We start from the raw sequence: 22051 nt of genomic DNA on the forward strand, positions 1-22051 counted from the left end.
GACCCGGGCCGCCGTGTGGCCACTGGGGTCCCGTCCGCTGGTGGCAGCTTCGAGGGGGCACGCGTAGATTCGGCTGCCGAGGCAAGGCCTCCAGTTGTCGTCGCAGGATGAAATTAAGAGAAGATAACGGACGCAGCGCAATCGTCCATCTTCTGCCCATTGCATCCCTACGCGCAGATCGTGGAAATAGCGGCACGCTCTGTATGCAACCTTAGTCATACCCAAGGTTGTGAAATGTTCTTCGCCTTTCTCTAATGTTATCCGTGTTAATTACTCTCCCTTTGCATGTCTGCTGTGCCCCCGCCTCCATCTTGTAAATGCACACGCTTTCACAGCCACGTGAGATTTTCATGCAGGTAAAACCAAAGGGCTCCCCTATGGGATACATACACTGGGCATTTCCACCACCTGCTGTATAGCAGGCGTTTCACAGAGGACTCCAATGTGGGGGTCATTTAATGTGGACACGTGCTTAAGTCTAAGACACGTTGGCAAGCATTCCCAGTGAATGAAACACTGAAGAATCTAGAAAATGTGGAGTTTGACCTCACAATTACAATGTGGCAAATGTGTTCCAAATTTGATTTGTAAACATTGATCAGTCCCCAAACATGTTTACGGTATGAAACTGACTTGAAATGATCAATCTCTTTTTGCACATAAAGATTGTTGCAATATTTGCGCGAAAGCAGCTACTCTGCTTCAGAGGAGTTACGGCTTCTGTTGCAGCCACTACTCAAGGCCATTATAATGTTGGGAAGAAATCGGAAGCGTAAATCCCCACGAATCGGGAGCTAAAATTCATCTCGACAGTTTTGCCGCATGTAATAGTTCTTTTGGAACACTCTCGCTCCCTCCCTTTGCGGGTTACTAGTAAGCGTTGTAGGGACTTGGTATAGGATCGTATCTGAGAACTAGCTCTCAGCTCGGAATGGACACCGTTTCCATGGCAGTAGCCGGGCAGATTAGAATGTGCCAGGCCTGGACAGGTTGATAAACTGGACTAGTGCCTCTTGACCCCTGAGGGTGGAACCGCAGTCGGAGAGTGGATAAGAACTAGATCAGGATGAAAAAGGAAAGTGGGCCCCCGCCCCCGCCCTTCGACAGTAAGAGAGGACTGGGGACTGATTGGAAGAAGGCTGCCTGCCTGTTACTGGAGGAGGTAAGACGCCCGTGAACCTGTGGCTGGGTGCTTCTATTTAATGAATAACCAGGCCCTGTGACGAAATGATTACTGCTCTCCAGAAGTACAGGGATGAGTAGTGGCTAAACCGCCTACTCAGGCCCACACTACCACTAAACCAGCAGTATCCCATTCAAAGGTGAAACAGGCACCGCACAGCCCGAAAGCTATACCTCCTTTGCCACTTTTGGTAACATGTGCCAAGCGCAGGCGATGCCTCCAGGAGTGGTGTGAGCTGATAAAAGTAGCCACCCGAACAACTTAAGTACAATGGTTCCAAAATAAAAGACTGCAATCAAGGTTCTAAAAAGAGATTAATCAAGCAACACAAGGCAAATGTAACCAAATCATTCAGAAAACAGTATGAAAACCCACCCCTGTAAAAGAGCACAGGCAATGCAGGCTTTTGTGACAAGGCACTCTAGATAGATGAGCTGGGGTATTCAGACGCTTTTTTGTCAAACATATACTTTGACTTTTCAAAGGATATTTTTTGAAGATCAAGGAAGAGAAGGGGGCTTAAAAGTCACTATAGACCCCAAAAGTGGGCTAGAGGTATGGGCCTCGTCACATTAGCGTATGTTCTTTTCCTTGGGGCTCAACAGCTCTGAGGTGGGCTTTTAGTCGCCGGGATAATGTCGAGTAAGAGAGCAGCAGCGACGCAGTGTTGTGTGTCAGTGGCATCAGCTTGCGGGTCTAAGCCGCTGGGGAGGACAGCTGGTTTTGGTCAGTGGTGTGTGAAGTCTCTGCAGCCTCGGGTGCAGAGTGAAGACTGGCCGTTGGAGATGTGCAGACTCGGCTGGCACAGTGTCCGGGTACTGCACAAGCATTGGCTTGAAACACACAGAAGCTGGTGACCAGACGGCCAAGCAAGGGTGTCGGGCTGGTGACATTAGAAGACTCAGTGGGTCTCAGATGCAGAGAAGGCAGAGCTTCGGCATCATGCAAACAGTGTTGAGGTCAAGGATGACACCAGTAATTCTCTAGTAGTAGCGTGGACAGTGTTGAAGGTGCCCAAACTGGTGTTGAGGCAGCTTGGGGATGCAAGGAGAACCAGGGCCACTTCCTTGGTCATCTGGTTACTTCTAGTCCCAATCCAGGGGCTCCAGGATAAGGTGAATCCTTCTCTTTCTGCACTCCCACTCCAGGGAGGTGGGCTGGCAAGAACGGGGCATCCTCCACCTCCAGTGGCCCAGCAGCAGTTCACCCCCAATGATCCCTGGGTATAGTCAGAGGACAGCTCTCTCATCTGCCTTCCTTGAATGACTTCTGTATTCACCTCTATGTCAGAAGACTTGGGAATGGGCTTCACACCCAACAGAGGTCCAAAAGTGTAACCCTCTTATCTTAATGACCTAAAGATGAATCAGTGAAAGAGTGGGGTTGTCACTTCCTGATAAAGGCAAAATGCCAAATGGGCTTCGTCCAAAGTGAGCCTGCTGCAGGTTGCTGTAACAGGTGCACTTTGCCTTGTGAGCAGGAAATGGGTGCACAGGAAAAGGACAGAGCCCTAATAGAAACCTAGATAGTGGGGCCCTTCTCTTAGTCCACCTCCCCTGTCTGGCTACTCTAAGTTAGCCACTACCCAGGTCTGCTAACCTCAAAGGGACTTGAGTGGTCACCATCCTGATGTGAGATTGACTTTGTTATGTTAGTGCTGCCTTTGAAGCACCAGTTCCCAGGAGACCTCCCAGGGGAAGCTCCTATACCCCGGGGGAAGGTGTTACCCCTCCTACAAGAGAATAAAAGAAGCAGTATTCTGGCTATTTTCCCACACAGCAGTGATGGAGACTGTAAGGCCAAGAGACCAATATACATCAGTCCTGGCAGATCTAGGCTCTACTCCCAGAGCTACAAAAACAGAAAGAAGCAGGAAGATTCTGTACCCTGGACCAGAGTATTATTATAAAGCAAGAATCTGAAAAAATGTCCAGAGAGCAAAACTGAGTTGCTTACAAAAGTGTATCAAATTTTATTTGCCATGATAAAGAGAATATTCAAAAAAGTCAATTAATGACACATTACTTTGGAAAATATCGTTATATCACATAACACGAGAACATGGGTAAACATAACACATGGCTTAATTTAGTCCATCATCACAACCATTCATAGTGCAGCATTCAGACCATACATCATACATAGTGACATTCAACCAACCAGCACTAGCTAAAAATGACAAAATTGATTAACAATCGGGAGTGGGATAAACATTCCCCACATCCCTTCTGGTTATTTTAATATTTGGAAATTGATTAACATACAACAATAGAACCAATTAAAAACAATCTATCGCGAGGGTGGATCTGAGAAGAAAATTGTTGTATAGATCACATCCCTGGAGAGTAAACTCAACCAGTTTCGACGTAGAATGTATATTGAACAACGTCTTCATCAGGAGATACAAGGCGAAAGGCTCATATAATTAGCCATTCTCATGCAGGATGAAAAAGGAGGGTCAATGAGCTGGAATCTGACCGCAAAAGGAACTGCAGCTGCAATTAGAAGAACGCTGCTCTTGGTAGCCCCCTACAGTGATAAATATGATGGGGTTGCCTCCTGGATGGTAGATGCAGCAGAGAAAGTCGTGTCAATGGAGAATTGGCTGGTATGTTTAAGGTCAATCCGTGGGTGGCATGGGTAGCTGTAATTAATTTGAGCAACCCGCACGCGGAACGCAGTATACAGAGCTGACACAAGTGCGATATCAAATGACTGTAGTTATATGTGTCCTTAGCAGTCACCATGCCACAGCCAGGCATATCTTATATTTACTAATGTACATGCCACCAGACTGACTAAGTTATACAATCATTGCAATTCAATTCAGAGGTGCAGAAGATTAAAAAGCCACCGCTGCCTGCAGGAACGTTGTGCTTGCACCATGACTCGTATTTATTCTATAGGGATTCCAGCTACCTCAGTACCTGAAGTAGGAAGAGGTTCTGAAGGCTGGAAAACGTATTCCCAATGCGTGTGTCCTGGGACGAACACATCTTAAGCAGATGATTCGAGGTAAGGACAGCAAGCATTGTGGGTGCTTGTAGATTAGATCTCACCTTGAGGTCACGAGCCAATGGCAGCTGAACAATGATTACTGACTAGGCCAGTAACGCTGGAATGGTCAAGGAAGATTTCTAGCTAAAAGTGCTTTTTGATGTGATGTTGCCTAAAGACAATGGACCTCATTACGAGTCCGGAGGTAACCGCGGTGGTAAAACCGCCTGGTTACTGCTGAACTTGTATTACCATTCCGCCTCCATGATTCCCGGAATTACCGGGACATTACAACCCCGGTTTTCCGGGAATCAGGGAGGCGGAATGGTGTTAATCCCCATTCCCATCGAGTCCTATGGGACTCGATGGGAATGGGGATCATGGAAACACCGGCAGCATCTCGTAATGCTGTCGGTGTTTCCTCGTCCGCCTGCAGGCGGGCGGTGTTAAAACCGCCAGGTCAGACCTGGCAGGAACATCACCTCCCGACTGCAGGAGTTGTGATCGCCCGGCATGGAAACAACGGTGGCGGCGGGTTTACCGCCACCGTTGTTTCCATACCAGGCGATTTGTAATGAGGCCCATTATCTGTGATTCAAAATGTAGCGTAGAATCAAGAAAGTCACTAAGAACTGAGAGAAATAAAAAAGTATATTATAGTTTTGGTTTGGGCATCCGTTATTTGGCAACTGTGTATTCATTAATAAAGTGAAATCAGATGTACATAATAAGGTTATGGATTTGGGTGTTGTGCAATAATAATATATTGGATAACTGTAGCGGTGGAGGCCCTGCCGCTTTAATACACAGACCCTACGTAGCACAAAAAGAGGTAGAACCGTTCCTCAATGGATTGTAAAAGAGCTCAAGACCGGGTGGAAGAGGGACTCCTGGGGCATCACCCCTCCAAGCTAGCCCCTGTTCATACCACAGCAGGAAGGCGCAGAAACAAGGAATCTGGAGTTTCACTCTTCTTACTTAGGTGTTCATATACTTACATGGAGCTTTCTGAAGCTACTGCCTGCACACGAAAGAAGAATTAGAATATATATTAGGAGTATACAATGACACCGGTCCTGTAGCAGTTGGCCCAACTCTCTTTCCAGGTCTCTGTGCCATCGAGCAGTGCCCAATGAAGACCCTTTGGAACTCTATGCACCCACGACACCGATGGTTGCAAAGTTGGAACGTTGAAACAACGTTCATCAGTAGGGTCTGGGCAACTTTCAACTCTGTGCTGTAATTGCCTCGTCAGGCGTCAGGCGCGAGGACACCTCGAGGAAGGTGAGAAGTGCTGTGTCTCCCGAGACAGGTATTGACAAAGCGGATCACAATGGTGCAATTAACAGAACTGTTTTCAGAAACCAAATGGTTAAACACCATATGCAACGCTTTGTTGTTTTAATGGCAGAGTAGGTGGGCACCTGATCTGATGGCCCTCTAATGGGCTCCCACCAGTGAAACAGGGGTGGTGTGGGGAGTTCGGGGGGGGGGGGTGTAGGAAAGAGAATGGGTAATCAGCTCCATCTTAAAGCGAAGAGGCCATGTATAAGCAACCCGTATGATGGAAGATGAGGGCCAGAAGATTGCTCACACCACTCATAGAGCATTCCTAAATTCATCAGGGAAATGATTGAGCCCAGTGGGTGTTGCACATGTCAGGGCCGTGTGCATTAAACATCTGCAAGACAATAGAGTCTCCACCTGGACTAGATTTTGGGAGCAAACTCCAGTATCTTCCCATTGGCGAAAGGAAAACAATGTGTCATGTTATGTGTTATGTTATATGGCATGAGACCCTCCTCTTTTCCTCCTCCTTCCCTCCTCCTTCCCTCCTTCTCTCCTCTGCCAATCCCATAGTTGCTGAATTGGTGTCCTTGGCCTTTATACATCTCCAGGTCCTTGACCTCCCACACCAATTCTTACCAGCTCCTGCCAGTCCACAGCACTTTGCATCTGCACACCCTCCGCTTTGGAGATTCGCACTTACACATCCCGTGGCCCGGGCCGTGTAGCACTCAACATTCCCAGCACTTCGACTATGGCTCGCCCACGAGCTCGGACTCCCCAGCACTTACACCTTCATCCCTCTCCTTTCTGCACTTGCATGTTCTGAATACTTAAAAGGCATAGTAGGTTCGTACCTCCCCCATTTCCCCCTCTACTCTTAAATATTGTGTTGTAAAGTATTATCCAACCTCGCTCCCTCTCTTCCCTGTGGGCACTTTGAAACAGTATTTTCTTATTGTATAAGTGCCTAACAAGCAAACAATAAATAAATAAATAGTGCCTACTGCCACTGGTATGGCCTCAAAGCACTGTGGGTGAATGCCTTTGGAGGACCAAAGTCCGAGGCATGAGAAGTGAAAGGAGGATTTTAGAATGCATGTGTGCATTTAGCCAGCACAGAGGTAGGTATGAGCCGCAAAGTCCATGCTAGACACATGGAGATCTGGCTAGTGGATGGGTGCTGTCATAGACCGTTTGGAGAGTAGAAGAGTCAGGAGACTATGGGTCTCATTTTAAGTATGCCGGTCCTGTAACAACGGTACTCCGAGTTCTGCAAGCAGTGTGCCTTTCAGTTTCATGAGGTAAACCCAGGGCAGATGGATGAGGAAAGCCCAGGGCAGATGGATGACGGAAACCCAGGGCAGATGGTTGAGGGAAGCCAAGGGCACAGATGGATGAGGGAAACCCAGGGCAGATGAATGATAGAAGCCAAGGGCAGAAGATCTGACCTGGCGAGTGGAATGGCACCTACTCGCAGACCTTGATGGTAGCACCGCCACCATTCATGAATGGTGCCAGTGCTACCGTCCTACCCATTCCCATTGAGTCCAATGGGACTCGAATGGGAATGGGGAGTAATTTTTTCCGGCGCTCGGCAATGAGGAATTACCGCGTCCGCTGGGGCTGTAATGCCCCGGTAAGTCCCCATTGCCAGGCACCAGAAATAAAATGACTACTGCGGCAGCCGTGGCGTTTTTACCAGCATGGCTACCGCCGGAGTCATAATGAGGCCCTATGTGTCCAGCTGGACAGAATTTTCTTCATGGGACTCAGCAGCATTCTGATGGCAGGGGAGATGTGTGTTATGAAGCTGGGTAGTGAATTATTGCAGATGTATGTGGTTGGATGGCCGAGCCCCGGCAAGGCCACAACTATGTTCCATTGAGATGGAGTGCTATACGTACCAGAGAATTCAGGCTGCTTTATAGTTGTGATGAGGGTATGCATATCGTGTCATACGGACCGACTGGAGTCCTTTCCGTGTTGGCTGAGTAGTGTATTGTTGTTTTTTCAAGTGACTCATCAGTGCTTCCCCTACCTGTCTGGAGGTAATAGTTCACTAGGAGGTGGACAAGGTTACTCAAGATGCAGAAGGGAAGAAACAAGTGGTGGCAGGATGGTGTTAGTCCCCATTTCAGGAGTACATTGGGGGGGTTTCGGTGGATTTCCCACTGGCGGATCCACACAGTGGCAAATCTGCCAATTTTGGGGGGATTTACCTAGGGGAATCCTCCACTTTTCCTCCAAAAATGGGCAGACCCACCACCTGGCAACTCTGCCAGTGGTAAACCTACCAAAACCTATAATTTGGCAATGCAGGAAAATTTGTGGTAATATTACCGCCTAAATTAAAGTGGAGGTAATGGAATCATCACCACCTTTTTACTGCACCACCAAACTTGTAATGAGGGTCATAGTCTATGAACCTGTTAAGCCATCGTGATTTGCGCCAGAGCTGGTCTGTCGTATTTTGCGTACTCCCTTTTTCGTCCTCACTGACCACCTCATCAATTCATCTTGCATTCCTCTCAACATTGCCATTGTCCCAGTGTAGTCTATCATTCTCACTTGGCTCTCTTTCCATGGTGTGATTGCTACTGTGCTCCTACCTGAATGTCTTCCCATCACTCTCGCTCACACATACGCCCACAATTGCCATCCAATGCTTCCACCTTTTTCGCCACCTTGGCCAATCACACCTTATTCCACCAGCCACCCTTTCCTATTTTCACAGCACTATGCCTTGTGTCATTGGCCACATCAGAGTCGAAATACTGCAAATCTCATTTGGCAACCTTGAATTGTTTTTTTACACGCTCTGTTAGGAAAGATTTCTCTTTACTGCACCTTTACTTCCATCTTTATGGAACCCCCAAACGTTTTGCTTTTATTTTTGAAACTGACGTGTACTTTTCACAGTGCAGTGAAGCCTTAAGCTTCACTACACTGGCCTTTGCTCACATGTTATGGGGAAACTGATATGTCCTTCAGGCTGTCAGTACTGGGAATCCTTGTTTCCCTTAGTCGTGTTACTATGTTACTATGGTTACTTTTGTATCACTTGTGGTAACCTTTTATCATTGTAGAATGCAGCTTACACTGCAGTATAATGGGGTGCATTTTTGTTTTGCCCTAGAGTAACACTTAGAGGACTTTTGGTTACTCTAGGTGTGCTAAAAGGATAGGCTGGTGGAAGCAGTGACTTTTCCCCACTTTTTGGGGATTTTCCTTTTAGCTTTACCACGTTTACCGTGTTTGGCTACTAACTGTGGCTACTGGTCAAACATGGCCGTGCCACAAGATTTTTCACCTGTTCTTTTGCCATCTTGTCTTTTAGCCTTTTTCCTGGCCTGAAAGGCCAGGAAAATACTTATAAGGACTTCCAGTGCCCGGGAAAGCAGAAGCTGTTGGCGGGCTACTGGAAGGCTGTGTTTGTTTGCTGGCAGGATGTGGGCTGGGTCTGTCTGACTCCAATCCACAAACTGGTTTCAGTGTGTTTGAGTAGTATGCATGAATGTTCCCGCCAGTGGTCCTGATTGGACCACTGCTGGGGTGTGTGTGTGGGCTAGTCCTGCTATTGGCTAGTGAGGGTTTCAGCTGTTACCTGGCTTTTAGGATAAGAAGAGGACTCCTGCACCCATTCTTCAGAGATCCTGGAAAAAACCTAAAGGAGCCAAGTATCCTATCCATCTGTGAGACCCGTTAAGAGACCAGAGACCCGACTGAAGGAGGCCTGGCAACCAACTTCTGCTGCTGTCCTGGAGGAGCCCTGTCTTTCTCTGATCTTTAGTAGTCCTACGAAGGAGCTAGGGCCCTTGGAGTGGAAGGACCATCCATTCCCATGTGCCCTGAAACTGTCCTGTGGCTGACCCGCTTCGTTTTTGGGCTACAGTGCTGCCCGTCTCACTGTACCGAGTTTCGGCCTGAAACTTGGGGGATCCTGATCTGGCCCTACAAGACTACATCTTGTGAATTTTAAGCATCCTAGCATCAAGGGGACCCGAGATAGAAGGGAAAGTCTGACTGCGGCTGCTGAGTCCTCTTGCGCCACTGTGCACGGTGACCAACGTCCGAAAATTGCTTACCTGACCTAAGTCCAGTCCTGAGAAGGGTGCTACATCGATGTTTTTCTGTATTCTTTGACCGAGAGTCCTTGCAACAGTAAAAGACACCAACAAGAGATCAGCTCAAACCAGCAACACCTGGGATTCAATGACTGCGGCTTTTGGCAGGAATAGCAATGTCGGGCACTCTTCCTATGTTCTGCCTAGTCTGGGGAAGAATCGGAGTACGAGGGTAAGTTACAGAGTTTCTAACCTAACCGTCTGCTCCCATTATAAGTCTATGGGTTTATAATAAAGCTTATATATAACACTTTTGGTGTTGCCCTTGCTTGCTGGTGCAAGACATCTGACTGTTGGGGCTACTTTTGGGTATTCGTCTAACTTGAAACCTAACCTTAAAAACCCTTCACTGGACTCCAGAGACTCTACCTGCATTTTTTCCTGCATCCTACATTCTGTGGAATTTTGTGCATAATACTTGTCTAACCCTTCCTTTGCAGGAGTTTCTGATTTGTATTATGCCCTGTAACAAAGTGAATGTATATATGTATTTAGTTTGATAGTGTTGTGTGTTATGTTTACTTGCTAGTAGTCATTTTTCTATTGTGTGTTTCAGCCATACATAAATAACTGTATGTACATCTGTCTAAGTGTAATCTGTGATTTCCATTGTGTAACCTCATTGAGGACCCTTTACAAGTTTGCCCCCTCTGAAGAACTTAGCCTAGACCACCTGTCACTGCTACCTAAACTGGTTTGCCTACAGCTTCCCAGAGTTGTTCCTGTCACAATATAGGTTGGCCTTCTATACATCTGTCCACCAGGCCAGAGTATAGAAAATCAGTCCTAACACGCACCACATCCCCCACCTCAATATCACACTCACGTTCACTTGTGGTTGTCAAAATATGTCATGTTCTTCCACTATGACTCCAACACTCTTTCCTGAATTACCCCCACGTCTTTTGTAGGTAATATTGCTCTAGCTAAACACCCCATCCATGCAGACACCAACTTCGATACTGCTTTCCTCCCCATCAGTAATTCAAATGGTGAAATTCCTTATCACTCCTTGTACGGGCATGCGACTTGTCAAAGCCTTAATAGTCCTATTGGCTCTCTCCACTGACCCGTTAACCTGAGGCTGATATAGAACCGTTCTCCAACTTTTATAAAAGAAATTGCATTTGGCTTCACGTAAACTGTGTGCCATTGTCCTTAAAGAAAATTTCTGGGGTACCCTTGCTCCTAAACAAATGATGTAAACATTCAATCACACTAGCAGTGCTTGGTTCCGCCATAAATTTGACCTACCAACCCATCCACATCCTTATCCATTTTTGGCCGTCAATATAACTCATGCACACAGCTTTTTGTTTTCATAGATCCACCATGTCCTTCATGTGCAATTCTCATCAACCTTGGTCTGGCATCCAAAGGTGGGACCACCTTATGATCCAGAACAAGTATACATCTTCCACAGATGACTCCTCTTGAATTTTGGCAAACGCTTGAACCCTTCCTAGATTGCGTTCTCTAGGCCAACCATTCTTCATATATCGGACCACCTACGCCAACACTTTCTCATGATTAGTCGCCTGCTTCAGCTCCTCATTAAAATGTGTACACCATATATCACCTAGGACGTTCCATGTCGTGTTACTGACTGGAATTACTTCAAGGCAATGTACTTCGAAGAAATTCAATAGAAAAATCGCTAAGAATTTTTATTTTTATTTTGGGGGGCTGTTCCCCCCAAGCACCTACCTTTCTCTATACTAGTTCCCCTACCCCAAACCCCTCCCCACCCCTTTTAACCCCTCTTCACCCCTATATATTTCAATTCCTTTTTTGATGGAATTCCTTCGAAGTAAATTACTTTGAAAGAATTCCTGTCAGCAGAATGACAGGATACTGCCTAGGAACACCACCATCTCCTTATCTTCCTCCCCTTTATTCATCCACCCATCATCTGGTAATTGCAATCGAGACAAATGATCTGCTCTGACGTTCGCTCCTCCTGGGACAAACTTCATTTGATAAACATACACATTAACAGGGTAATTCATAGAATTTCGCACAAAAGTGGCGCACGGGGCTGGCGCACAGTGTCCCCGTGCGATACACTGCGCCAGCCGCCTGCGATAAAATCCATTTCATCGCACAGCGTATTCATGGATTTTAGCCTCCAAAACCAGCCGTGGCGCAGAGCGGCGCAGCGACCCTGCAGCAGCGCCAGTTACGCCCCCAAGAACGCCCTCGCGCAAGGAAAAGCCATCAAAATCCCCAATTCATCGCAAATGTCTGCGCTAACCCTGGACCAGTTCACAGGGCTGCCAAACAGCAAACGCCAAGCGGGGAACGTGTATTTCAGGGGTTCGTGGGAAGTTTCACACGCGATTGTCCTGGGTACGTGTATGTCAGGGGTGAGCGTGAAGTAACACACGCGATTCCATCAGGGCACATGTATTTCAGGGGTGCGCGGGAAGTTCCACACGCGATTGTTCTGGGTACGTGTGTTCCAAGGGTGTGCGGGAAGTTTCACATGCGAATTCAGCAGGGTACGTGTATTTCAGGGGTGCGCGGGAAGTTTCACACGCAAATTCAGCAGGGTATGTGTATTTCAGGGGTGCGCGGGAAGTTCCACACGCGATTGTCCTGGGTACGTGTATTCCAGGGGTGCGCGGGAAGTATCACACGCAAATTCAGCAGGGTACGTGTATTTCAGGGGTGCGCGGGAAGTTTCACACGCGATTCCATCAGGGCACATGTATTTCAGGGGTGCGCGTGAAGTATCACACGCAAATTCAGCAGGGTACGTGTCTTTCAGGGGTGCACGGGAAGTTCCAAATGCAATCATTCTGGGTCGGTGTATTCCAGGGGTGTGCGGGAAGTTTCACACACGAATTCAGCAGGGTACGTGTATTTCAGGGGTGCGCGGGAAGTTTCACACGCAAATTCAGCAGGGTACGTGTATTTCAGGGTGCGTGGGAAGTTCCACATGCGATTGTCCTGAGTACGTGTATTCCAGGGGTGCGCGGGAAGTATCACACGCAAATTCAGCAGGGTACGTGTATTTCAGGGGTGCGCGGGAAGTTTCACACGCGATTCCATCAGGGCACGTGTATTTCAGGGGTGTGCGTGAAGTTTCATATGCAAATTCAGCAGGGTACATGTCTTTCATGGGTGCGCGGGAAGTTCCACACGGGATCGCCCTGAGTACGTGTATTCCAGGGGTGCGCAGGAAGTATCACACGCAAATCCAGCAGGGTACGTGTATTTCAGGAGTGCACGGGGAGTACTACACGTGAATTGGCCATGTGGGTCCTCCCAGGTGTTCCCTCTACACCCTCCACGGCCCCTGCAGGCAGCCCACACCACAGGGGACTAGCCTGCACCCCTGCTCATGTCCCGCAGGCAGCCCATCCACCATGGGCATGCCCCCCATCCCAGCCACATGTCACCTTGCACTACTGATCAACAACGCATGTCTCCCAGCACCCCCACCCCCCAGCACTGTGGGGCACCTGCCAGCAGGCCCCCACTCATATCCCCCTGCAGCCCCTCCCAGCATCCAGGGGCACCCTCCACCATGCCCCCACTCATGTCTCCCAGCACCCCCACCCCCCAGCAGTGCTGGGGCACACTCCACCATGCCCCCACTCATGTCTCCCAGCACCCCCACCCCCCAGCACTGTGGGGCACCTGCCAGCAGGCCCCCACTCATGTCCAACTCATGTCCCTCTGCACCCCCACCCCCCAGCATCCAGGGGCACCCTCCACCAGGCCCCCACTCATGTCCAACTCATGTCCCCCTGCACCCCCCCCCCCCCAGCATCCAGGGGCACACTCCACCATGCCCCCACTCATGTCTCCCAGCACCCCCACCCCCCAGCACTGTGGGGCACCTGCCAGCAGGCCCCCACTCATGTCCAACTCATGTCCCCCTGCACCCCCACCCCCCAGCATCCAGGGGCACCCCCCACCAGGCCCCCACTCATGTCCAATTCATGTCCCCCTGCACCCCCCCCAGCATCCAGGGGCACCCTCCACCAGGCCCCCATTCATGTCCAACTCATGTCCCCCTACACCCCCCCAGCATCCAGGGGCACCCTCCACCAGGCCCCCACTCATGTCTCCCAGCACCCCCACCCCCCAGCAGTGCAGGGCACCCTCCACCATGAACCCACTCATGTCTCCCTGCACCACCACCCCCAGCAGTGCAGGGGCACACCCCACCAGGCCCACTCATGTCCAACCCATGTCCCCCTGCACCCCCACCCCCCAGCATCCAGGTGCACCCTCCACCAGGCCCCCATTCATGTCCAACTCATGTCCCTCTGCACCCCCACCCCCCAGCATCCAGGGGCACCCTCCACCAGGCCCCCACTCATGTCTCCCAGCACCACCACCCCCCAGCAGTGCAGGGGCACCCTCCACCAGGCCCCCACTCATGTCCAACTCATGTCCCCCTGCACCCCCCCAGCATCCAGGGACACCCTCCACCAGGCCCCCACTCATGTCTCCCAGCACCCTCACCATCCCAGCATTATGGGGTACCCTCTACCATGCCCCCACTCATGTCTCCCAGCACCCCCCCAGCACTGTGGGGCACCTGCCAGCAGGCCCCCACTCATGTCCAACTCATGTCCCCCTGCATCCCCCCCAGCATCCAGGGGCACCCTTCACCAGGCCCCCACTCATGTCCAACTCATGTCCCCCTGCACCCCCCTCCCCCAGCATCCAGGGGCACCCTCCACCAGGCCCCCACTCATGTCTCCCAGCACCCCCACCCCCCAGCAGTGCAGGGGCACCCTCCACCAGGCCCCCACTCATGTCCAACTCAGGTCCCCCTGATCCCCCACCCCCAGCATCCAGGTGCACCCTCCATCATGCCCCCACTCATGTCTCCCAGCACCCCACCCCCCAGCACTGTGGGGCACCTGCCAGCAGGCCCCCACTCATGTCCAACTCATGTCTCCCTGCACCCGCCCCAGCATCCAGGGGCACCCTCCACCAGGCCCCCACTCATGTCTCCCAGCACCCTCACCCCCCAGCACTGTGGGGCACCTGCCAGCAGGCCCCCACTCATGTCCAACTCATGTCCCCCTGTACCCCCCCAGCATCCAGGGGCACCCTCCACCAGGCCCCCACTCATGTCTCCCAGCACCCTCACCCCCCAGCACTGTGGGGCACCTGCCAGCAGGCCCCCACTCATGTCCAACTCATGTCCCCCTGCACCCTCCCAGCATCCAGGGGCACCCTCCACCAGGCCCCACTCATGTCTCCCAGCACCCTCACCCCCCAGCACTGTGGGGCACCTGCCAGCAGGCCCCCACTCATGTCCAACTCATGTCCCCCTGCACCCCCCCAGCATCCAGGGGCACCCTCCACCAGGCCCCCACTCATGTCCAACTCATGTCCCCCTGCACCCCCCAGCATCCAGGGGCACCCTCCACCAGGCCCCCACTCATGTCTCCCAGCACCCTCACCATCCCAGCATTATGGGGTGCCCTCTACCATGCCCCCACTCATATCTCCCAGCACCCCCACCCCCCAGCAGTGCAGGGGCACACTCCACCAGGCCCCCACTCATGTCCAACTCATGTCCCCCTGCACCCCCACCCCCCAGCATCCAGGGGCACCCTCCACCAGGCCCCCACTCATGTCTCCCAGCACCCCCACCCCCCAGTAGTGCAGGGCACCCTCCACCATGCCCCCACTCATGTCTCCCAGCACCCCCACCCCCCAGCAGTGCAGGGGCACACTCCACCAGGCCCCCACTCATGTTCAACTCATGTCCCCCTGCACCCCCACCCCCCAGCATCCAGGGGCACCCTCCACCAGGCCCCCACTCATGTCCAACTCATGTCCCCCTGCACCCCCACCCCCCAGCATCCAGGGGCACCCTCCACCATGCCCCCACTCATGTCTCCCAGCACCCCCACCCCCCAGCAATGCAGGGGCACCCTCCACCAGGCCCCCACTCATGTCCAACTCATGTCCCCCTGCACCCCCCCAGCACTGTGGGGCACCTGCCAGCAGGCCCCCACTCATGTCCAACTCATGTCCCCCTGCTTCCCCCCCAGCATCCAGGGGCACCCTCCACCAGGCCCCCACTCATGTCCAACTCATGTCCCCCTGCACCCCCCCCCAGCATCCAGGGGCACCCTCCACCAGGCCCCCACTCATGTCTCCCAGCACCCCCACCCCCCAGCATTGCAGGGGCACCCTCCACCAGGCCCCCACTCATGCCCAACTCATGTCCCCCTGCACCCCCACCCCCAGCATCCAGGTGCACCCTCCATCATGCCCCCACTCATGTCTCCCAGCACCCCACCCCCCAGCACTGTGGGGCACCTGCCAGCAGGCCCCCACTCATGTCCAACACATGTCTCCCTGCATCCCCCCCAGCATCCAGGGGCACCCTCCACCAGGCCCCCACTCATGTCCAAATCATGTCCCCCTGCACCCCCACCCCCCAGCATCCAGGGGCACCCTCCACCAGGCCCCCACTCATGTCCAACTCATGTCCCCCTGCACCCCCACCCCCAGCATCCAGGGGCACCCTCCACCAGCCCCCCACTCATGTTCAACTAATGTCCCCCTGCACCCCCCCAGCACTGTGGGGCACCTGCCAGCAGGCCCCCACTCATGTCCAACTCATGTCCCCCTGCACCCCCCCCCCCAGCATCCAGGGGCACCCTCCACCAGCCCCCCACTCATGTCCAACTCATGTCCCCCTGCACCCCCCCAGCATCCAGGGGACCCTCCACCAGGCCCCCACTCATGTCTCCCAGCACCCCCACCCCCCAGCAGTGCAGGGGCACTCTCCACCAGGCCCCCACTCATGTCCAACTCATGTCCCCCTGCACCCCCACCCCCAGCATCCAGGTGCACCATCCATCATGTCCAACTCATGTCTCCCTGCACCCCCCCCCAGCATCCAGGGGCACCCTCCACCAGGCCCCCACTCATGTCCAAATCATGTCCCCCTGCACCCCCCCCCCCAGCATCCAGGGGCACCCTCCACCAGGCCCCCACTCATGTCCAGCGAATGTCCCCCTGCACCCCCCCCCCCCCAGCATCCAGGGGCACCCTCCACCAGGCCCAGACTCATGTCCCCCAGCCAACACGTCATCAGAATCTAGATCCCTGGCCCTTAGGGGCTGCCTCCACATGCCAAACACCCACCCAAGTATTGCATCCACCCACTTACAAATGCCAATTACATGATACAACCCCAATTGCAAGTTTGGAAATGAACACATGTCCCTCACATACACCCAATGGGTGTCAGTGAATGTCAAAACCCATATCATGACATGCATGAAACCAATGAGATGCTACTACACATTGAAGTTTGATGAAGAAAATGTATTAAAAGCAACATAAATGGAATCAAAAATAAACAAACGACAATGGGAATTAAAAACAAAAAGCAGCATGTCCATAAATTAATGTAAAACCACAAATCATAATCCAAAGGAAAGGTGTCCAAAGTCACAGTTTAAAAAAGTAAATCCAATGGAAAATCAAAACCGAAAACCATTGCTCCATGGGTAAATTCCAAATAAAAAAATTAAATCCAACAGTCAACTATATACAGTTTAACCAATCCAGGGTCCATGACCCCAACAGAAGAAATGATACCTATCTAATAATACTACCTAATAAAAAAAAATATATACAAAAATGTGGTCCATTGTCCAAAAGGTCCAAAAAAAAAAAAAAAACGAAGGAAACCTAACACTAACCACATAACTATTTACAAGGGCAGCGAGCTAGTCCGACGGCTCACTTCGGGATGTTCCGGGCCAGGGCATCATCGAACTCCTGCTCAATGTCCTGGAGGCGGTCCTCCTCCATGGCCCCGAGGGTCCGTAGGGCCGACGACATGTTCTCCTCCAACTCCCTGCGGATTGCCTCGAGGCACTCTGCCCGCCTCAGGGCCCTCTGCATGGAGTTCTCCGCCCTGACCATCGTGAGCCGTGCCTCTTCCGCCCACTGCCGGTCCGCATCTATTGCGTGGCCCAACCGCTGCCACACGGAAGACACTTCCCGTCCTGGGTCCTCCTGCCCTCCGACCGATGCCTGCCCCTCCGATGTCGAAGGCCCCAAGCCATCATGGCTCCCACCTCGTTGCTGCTGCTGCTGTGCCTGTGCCCGTGCCCTGGCTCCTGCTGCCTGCACATCCTCCACCGGCTGGGGTGCAGTCGTTGATGTGGCCACCCCTGCTGGATGTCCGACTCCCGACTGTGGCAGGGATGTGTCCTCCACCAGCCTGGCCGCACCGTCAGAGGCAGCTCCACAGGGCACCCAGGTGACAAATGGGTGGAAAGATGGCATGGAGGACGACTGGCGCATAGGGTGTTCAGTTGAGGAGGGGGTCAGAACAAGCTCCAGCAAATGGAGGAATCCGGCCTGGGTGACCTGTCCTAGTAGGCCGACGCGGTCAACGAGCCATTCGAGATGACGTGCAGTCTCCTCATGAAAAGACTGCAGGTCACCTCGCATGGCCCGTTGACGCAACGCCACACCAGTCAGGACAGGCTCAACCCGTACCTGGATAGCCACGTCCGCAGGCAGAGGAAGGCCAGTTGTTGTAAGCTCATCCCCTGCCTGAAAACGGGTCTGGACGTAGGCATCCCTGCTGGTGCAAGATGATGCAGTGACAGGATCAGGGACAGGATTGCACACAGGCACCTCCGCGGCAGCCTGTGCTGCCTCCTGTCCCTGGTCCTGCACTGCACCACTAGCACCAGTGGAATCCCCACCTCCAGACCCCGTCTCTGTCGCTTGCACGGCCTCTTCCTCCACCAAACCCCCCACCAACCTGGATGACTCCGTGCCATCTTCCCACGTTGGGCCCTGTGGGGTCCCAGCTGCCCCTTCTGCTGCCGAGGAGTCCAACTCCGACCTCCGCCTCTTGGACCTCCCCCCGGCGGCTGCGGCCTGGGATGCGGCACCTGACTCCTCACTCCCCGACGAGATGACAACCTGAGAGGGGAGCCGGGCCTTGCGTCTCCGGCTGGCGGTGCGATCCCCGCCGCTGTGCTCCACAGCACCTTCTCCGCCCTCTTCATCAGTTGACGCTGCAGACAGGGAGAAATAAAACACAGGCATCAGGGCACTGTACAATGGACACATACACACGTGACAGTTGTACATGAGTGGCATTGGCAAACCTCAGACATGGCATCACAATCGCCAACACACATGTCATTTCAACTCGCACACATGAGCCGTACCACAGCCATATCGCAACAGCCAGCACCATCCAATCACATACAACAGCATGAGCAGGCAAAGGTGAACCAGACATCACATGCAACACAGGGAGTGCACTACACATGCACACACACCACCACACTTGCATGCATGTGTACACCTCTGCCAACTGTCGCAGTGTTCAGATTGGCATCCATGTCACATCTGCCAATCAGGCTTCATCATCCCGCTGTCGCATGCATCTATGCTGCATCACTGTTGCACCCTTGTCAAATACACACACATGCACATGTACACAGTGCTGATACATGCAGCTGAATCCAACATCCATGTGTGACATCACGAACGTGCCTACTTACATACACATTCATCCAAACATGTGTGCCCACACAACTGCATTTGGCATGCAAGCCTACACACACAAGCACCATCCATGTCTCACACATGAGAGCCCTCACATGTGTTAGCCTCACGGCCCTGTACACCCCACCCCATACTTGGCCCCATAAAAACACATTTGCAACCTGCACACTACTGGCACATCACCACACGCACAGCTTACAATCATGATGCATGTACACTTACCGCTCGACTCCAGACGGGTCTGCCTCTCAAGGACCTGGACGTGGAGCGCTGGGTATATGCGTTCCAGGAGCCTCATCTGATCGTCCGACAAGTGGCCCCGGCGCCCCTTAGCATCCGCTGCCTTCAAGAGGCGCCGGGCCTTGTTGAGGGTCCTGGACCTGAAGTCCTCCCAGCGCTTCTTGACATGATGGAATAGTCGGACTGCCACCCCCTCCGCGTTGATGGCAGTCACGATGTCCGTCCAGATCCGAGTCCATCCTTCCTTGTCGGCGCGCAAACTTCCGAAAAGGGCATCATACTGCCCCAGGACTTGCTCCACCAGGACACCAACTTCGGTGGCAGTGAAGCTGGTACCCCTCTGCCTCTCTGGCCGGGGGTTGCCAGTGGTGCCAGATGTTGCAGTGCCCGACATGACAACCCCAGATGCAGGAGTGGGTGGGCAACTGGGTCCTGGGGCTGGTCTGTGGAGCGATGGAATCCCAGTCGGGAGTCTTCGGTTCCAGCAGGGGTGGTCACAGCAACAGCACCCCTGGCTGATGTGCAGGCAGCAAATGGCAGGGCACGTGGGCAGTAGGCAATCAGGCAGCAGCAGATGGCAGGTGGGAGCGTGCTCGGGGCTCTGGGGGGCAGTAATTCGGCCTTCTGGGCAGGAGCGTGGTCTTCCGTGTGCTTACGCGTGGCCAGCTTGATGCGGAGTGATTTGGCACGTGAAAATCAAGCACGTCTGTGTGTAATTCGAGGAAAGGGCCTCAGCACACGTACGCGAATTCATTGGCACAAAGGCCCCCAACGTGTAGGCGCGTCTATGACGTTATGCGAACGTGCGTTTTCCATGGTGCATAGAAAAAATAAGCACATCAGTGTGTCATAGCGTGCAATTGGTGGAAAGGGCCTCAGCGCGTATGCGCGTCTGTGACGTGCGTGCGCAGGCGTTTCCCTATGACTGCACGTCAAAGTGTCAGCTCGTGTAATTGGAGGATAGGCCTTAGCGTGAGCGAGTGGGTGAAATCTGTACTTCTTGTCGGTTCACACGCAATTTACTTCACGGCATTCCAAGTTCGTACTCCCTATTACCTCTGACAGCTTTTTCTCTTTTTGCCTTTTTCCTGGGCCTGTTTCCTCAAACAGCGTTCACTTCTTCTGTTGTCCTGTCTCCTCAGACAGCGTACAATTCTTCTTTTGGCGGGGGTGTTGCCAACGCGCACACGCGCGTATTCTTCACACGATTTTTCCTGGCAGATGGTGAGTCGCGCACGTATTTAACATCTGTGCTTGCCCAGTGTGTTGCAGACCCATTCAGAGGTCAGTCTAGGCTACGTGTGACACGCATACGTTCATTTTTGTGTTTCTGGGTGCCACAGCGTAGTGCAGGTTTATTTTTCCACGCACCTGGTCTAGGAGGGGTTGCGTGCACATTATCTCCCTTTTTTGGGGTGCCTGTGCGTTGCATGACCCGTCATCTTCCCCCAGGGGTCACATACAGCCTTGCTAGAGCACTAGGGTACGAATTCCATCTAGTACCCTACCCGTTTGACCCCCAATTGCCCAGGACTATAGTTTACTGCAACTCCCATACGCACAACATCAGTGCCATGGTTGGGAGGCGAGCACGCGGTAAGGGTGGCAAAGGTGGCCGAGCCTCAAGAGGTGGCCGTGGTGGATACGGTAGGGGACGTGGCCGGGACTTGCAGGGTGCCCCTAGCCCCCCATGTGTGGGTGACCAGTCAGGGACACCCATGCCACCCCCCCTGGTTGAGGGTAACGTGGCTGACACCATCCCTGCTCAGCCCTTGATGGACCAGCCCATTGTGGCGCCAGACCTGGCACAGGGTGACTCCATGGCTGACTTCCAGGTCAGCAGGTCTAGGCCATGTGTGGCGGTGCACGATGGTGTCACCAGGCCACGTGGATCAGGGGCAGCTATGTCATCTGCTGCCCCGAGTAGGCAGGGTGGGGAGGCTGCAGGGGCAGCTGCGGCTCCATCCACCCCAGCTCTGAGTCTCCCAGCCAGGGCAGTGTCGGTCCCAGTCCATCCTGCTGACGTTCCCCCTGACTACATCACACTTCAGCTAATGCCTGCACCAAGTCCCCTGGTGAGTGTTCATTCCCACACTCCTAGTCCACAGTCCACCGGGGCTCCTGCCCCTAGTGTCCAGAGCGGCGTAGGACACTCATGGATCCCCACCACCTTCCAAGCGGAAGAGGAAGAGTGCTCGTCCAGTACAGGCTGAGGCCCCAGACACGGCTACACAGTCCGGCCCACCAAGGAAGCCCAGCTTCAATCAGGCCGAACTTGATGCACTTGTGGAGTATGTGTCCGCACATGACAGCGAAATGGTGATTACTGCAGGATGCAAGACCACACCTGCACAACGTCAGGCACACTGGCAGACCATCGCGGACATCATAAGTGCCCTTGGATTCGTGAGGCGCACAGCTAATGATTGCTACAAGCGCTGGAATGACCTGAAGCGCATGGCAAAGAAAAAGCTGGCCTCGAGTCATGCCGCAACTCTAGTGACTGGAGGTGGGTCTCCAGCAGAGGACATAGAACTCACTCCACATGAGTATGTTGCTGGGATCTACGTCACGGAGGAACAGATCTAAGGCGTGGAAGGTGTGGGAGACCTGCCAGATTACGAGGCATTGTCCGGTGAGTGCACATGCATGTGTGTGTCATCCATGTGCATGGTGTGTGTGT

The sequence above is a fragment of the Ambystoma mexicanum genome, chromosome 3p (genome assembly GCF_040938575.1).
Source record: "Ambystoma mexicanum isolate Mex_15411 chromosome 3p, UKY_AmexF1_1, whole genome shotgun sequence".
Lineage (NCBI taxonomy): Eukaryota > Metazoa > Chordata > Amphibia > Caudata > Ambystomatidae > Ambystoma > Ambystoma mexicanum.